This window comes from Tiliqua scincoides, chromosome 6 (assembly GCF_035046505.1).
Source record: "Tiliqua scincoides isolate rTilSci1 chromosome 6, rTilSci1.hap2, whole genome shotgun sequence".
Taxonomy (NCBI): Eukaryota; Metazoa; Chordata; class Lepidosauria; order Squamata; family Scincidae; genus Tiliqua; species Tiliqua scincoides.
The window spans coordinates 35,127,381-35,131,873 of record NC_089826.1 but is presented as its reverse complement, the minus strand read 5'-3'; the positions used below and the strand labels follow the sequence as shown (position 1 = coordinate 35,131,873).

Here is a 4,493-nt window from a genome sequence, read left to right as displayed (position 1 = left end):
ATAATAATAATAATAATAATAATAATAATAATAATAATAATAATAATATTATTATTATTATTATTATCTTGCTACATATCAACTAGATACATATTAACTATTTTTTTTAAAGAGGAATGTTGATTAGCTATACATGCACCAAGGAACTGTTATTCTCACTTACTTGTACCTTAAGAAAATAATGTCTTTGAATAATTGATAGTGGGCACAAACCTAACCAGGTCTACTCAGAAGTAAGTCCTATTTTGTTCAATGGGGCTTGCTCTCAGGAAAATGGTTGGCAACCTTCAGTCTCGAAAGACTATGGTATAAGCCTACAGCACCCAGTATTCCCAGGCGGTCTCCCATCCAAGTACTAACCAGGCCTGACCCTGCTTAGCTTCCAAGATCAGATGAGATCGGGCATCTGCAGGGTAGGATTATAGCCAATGAGCATCATCTAGATGATCAAGTATGTGTAAGATTGCCACAACGAGCATGGCTCCAAGGCCAAGTCCACCCAAGATATTGGATACACTATCTTGGTAATACCAGTAAGCAGAAGGAGGAGCCTAATCAGGCTCCTAGTGCATAGCAGTTCTTTTTCCTCTGGTTCATACTGTGCAATGTTCCTTTGGAATTCCAAGCTAAGTTCTTGAAGAGCTGGAGGTTGTCCAGTTCAGGATACTAGTCTATTGGAATAAGACACCATAAACTATATGGCTTCTGTACTGTCTGAGATCATCACTCCATGCTTCATCAGACAGCTCACCTTTTTTCTCAACCCTTGATGCTTGGCCAGGAATGTGATGCCAAGAGCAGCCTGGCTTCTTGCAAAGGGAAGGATGGTCTCCAGTAAGAGGCTGCTCATAAGTAGCTTGGTGAGCAGTGGCCCAGTCGACATGGCAATAGGAACACAGCTGACCCCGGACATCTCTTACAAAGCTGTGTGGCAAGCTACATTTGCTATGAGGAAAGGATGGAACTAATGAAAAGAGCTTACCTGGGTCCTAAAGTTATGGGACACTGCCCCGCAACCTCTTCTTCCTGTTTCAGCCAAATGCCACCATCTTGGATCTCGTGAAATCTCATGAGATCCAAGATGGCAGCACCCAAATCTCAGGAAGCATTGTGACACACACTTTGGGAACTCCTGGGCTATTGGCTCAACTTCCTGGACAGAAAGGAGCCAGCAGAGCAGATCTGGGAGGAGAACCAGGATGCTGGTTTTTGAGGCATTGGGGTAAAGGGGGCCAGAGCTGTGCAGCCCCTTGTGCTTCATCCCTTGATAAAATGCAGTCTCAACCACTTCCTTCACTCATCTGAATTAAACTCACTCTTTTTATTCCTTCTTATCATTACTACTTTACAAGAAATTCTCTGTTCATTCTCCCCTCAAAATATTTGCGACAATGTAACAATCTTCACTGTTCAACTGACAATCTTTTTACTAATTACCCTTCAAAAGGAAGATAGCAAAATGCATGATGATGCTGGGGGGGGGGGCGGAAACTGCCACACTGCCAGCACAGGGCACAGAAAACAGATGGAAAAGGTTGCCTTTCCTCAAACAAATGATCCAAACAGATTAATTTCAGTGTTCAAGGTGCGGCAAGCTGCGGGAATACAGGAGCTACCCTACGTTCCCACTACTCCACAATTTCATCATGGAGCAAAGCAGTTCACTGACGATATTTTAAAATTAGATTTGCTTTATCAGACGCATAGGATTCGTACTTGAGCATGCAGGTCACAAACCTCCATGGGAGCCAGATAAACATTTTGTAAACACTTGCATGAAAATACATTTAATGCTGCAGAGAGAATTCACTGAGCTGACTAATTAGTTTTGCATTTAATATGAATTCAAACAAGAACCGCTTTGTGGGAACCACGGGGCGCATATACGACACCTACAGATGCACTCATGAGGAGGAATGAATGTACCGCATGCCTTTGTGCCTGAAATAATGAACACCGCGACAGTTAGCTGTTCGATCAACTTTCCCACACATTTAAAAACAAACAGGAGGAGGCATGCATGCATAGATAGCAACCCTTTCAGAAGGAGGTCTTCCTTGAGTAGTAAAGATCATCATTTCTAAATGGCAACCCGATTCTAGAATTCCTGGCTAATCTTTTTTATTTGCCGATTTGATTTGCATCCTGTGTTTTGTCTGCAGTCCCCGACAAGCTCATGGCATTCATAAAATATAACCATCTTTTACTCGTGTATCGCGGCATCATCCCATTGATCATTACTGCTCCCATTTCACAGATAGGGAAGTGCAAATGAAACATTATGCTGTAGCAGGGCTCACCAATGAGACAATGACTAACCCAGTAGCTGTACCACACTGGTTCTGAATGAGTGGTCATAGCGGCAGCAGTAATGGCTGTTTCTTAAGTACCTAAAAACCCTCAAGGTACAGTACAGGAATATTATTAGCAATGGTAAGACACAGCCTGCTTAATAGCCTTAAAAAACCTTCTGAGATTAGCTGGTTTCCTTTTGGGACCAGGTAGGAATTCCTTGCTCTGATTGGTTTTTGGTACAGAGTTTTCCCACCTATCCCAGACTCTTTGTAGATGGCCTTTCACCAGGTGGTCCCTCTAAACACCTGTTGAAGATAATGGTGTCAAAACGCACCTCTGGCCATTCCTGTTGTCAGCACTAAACGATGTCTGGTTGTCAACACTAATGGTGTCAAAATGCACTTTCGGCCATTCCCACTGATAGCACAGCTCACCTATTCTTTTTCAGGGTTCTGCTCTTCACATTAACACAGGGCTGTCCAAACTTTTTGGCAGGAGGGCCACATCATCTCTCTGACACTGTAGTGGGGGCCAGGAATAAAATTTGAATAAATTTACCTAAATGAATATATTAGAGATGGAACTTATATGAATGAATGAAGGTCTTGCAATAGCTCAAGGCCTATAAAAGACCTTGCACAAAACAAGGCAGGTGTTTCCTTCACTGCTGCTACTGCATCACAGATGTCAAACAGCAAGCAGCTCTTGTCGCACAGCTCACATGAGAGGTCAAACAGCCAACCTCACGCTGATAGCAGTTGCATTGGGCCAGCATGGGCTCCAGCAAATCTCTGGAGAGCCAGAGGCTCATTGGAGACTGGGGGCTCCCCGCAGGCCAGATTGGGAGCCCCTGAGGGCCGCAAGTGGCCCCCAGATTGGGGCCGGGGTTTGGGCACCCCTGCATTAACACTTTTCAGTCTAACTTTTGCAGAGCTAATGTCGTCTATTGATTCTAGGCCTTCAACCTGTGGGTCTCAACCCCAATGGGATCGCGAAGCCTCATTTGGGGGATCGTGGCAACCTTTCAAAGTCTGTGTAAGAGAGGGCTTGGATTCAATCCCATAATGGTACTGCCTTATCCAAATGAATTGTTGATATAATCCTGTACTGCCTCTTCTTTCTGTTTTGCCCCGCAGCTCCTAAGTCCAGCCTTGCTCAGGCTGCTATCTGACAGGGTTGTTGTGAAGAGATAGGGGGATGGGTGGATCAGGTCCTGTGAAGGGGTGGGATTGGCTGTGGGTCCCCAGTCTGTCTGTCTGTCTGTCTGGGTTATGGCACTAATTAAATGAGTGATTCAGAGGTTTATTAGCTATGCCAGCACAACTCAGCCAATTCTCTGCAAATTCAAGGAGGAGAGGGAAGCCTGAAAAAAAAATATCCCAACATGTGGATCTTTTTATTGTTTACATTGCTTGCCAAAGTCAAAGAAAAAAACAGCTCTGTGGAACAACAAATCTGCAAATTTACAGAAGTTTACCTCCCATGCTGGGGATGTTTCTTCTGCCTGGCAATGCCACTGCAGTTCCATGCTGAGGGATGCTGAGGTACTGGGATTTTCATGCCTGACTGTGCCAAGCTTAGGTTAGGATGAAATTGACATGTAATTTAAAGCCCCCTTTGTTCATAATGGGATGGCTAATAAGGGTGCAAATGCAACGCTGGTGCACATCCCCTGTGGTGGCACAATTGGGGGGGGGGATTGCTGTCACAATGTTGCAGCCCCAATATAGATAAAGTGGTTTCACTTGATGACTTCCCTGGGAAGCAATGGGCTAAGTTGTCATTACAAATCAAAGTTCATTGCAATGGTGGAACCATCTGAGAACTGCAAAGATGCAATGGAAGTGCTTTTAGCACAGTAGCAAAGGGGGCGATTCTGAATAAATCACAGAGGAAATCACATATTGATTGCTCAATCTTAAAACATCATTGAAATTTACCTGTTGGCTATTGCATTTTAGTTTTAAACAGGGAATAAAAGCTCAAATACATACAAGGGAATGTATTTTATGTATCTGGAAGCTGGTGCTGATTTTTATTTCTGTGCGAAACTGATGGGAAAAAGAAAAGCAAATTATTATTTGGTGTCCAGAAAACGGTTGAATGGATATTGGAGAAAGTTTAAAAAAAAACAAAAAACACCACACCCCATGTTCTGTAGATGCAGTTATGAAAGCAGGATAGGCTCTAGAACAGTG

At 43.5% G+C, this 4,493-nt stretch overlaps 1 pseudogene; it reads right to left on the bottom strand.

Moving 5' to 3' along the window:
- Nucleotides 1-311: 311 nt before the first annotated feature.
- LOC136656297 (5S ribosomal RNA) lies at nt 312-427 on the bottom strand (annotated as a pseudogene).
- Nucleotides 428-4,493: the final 4,066 nt, after the last annotated feature.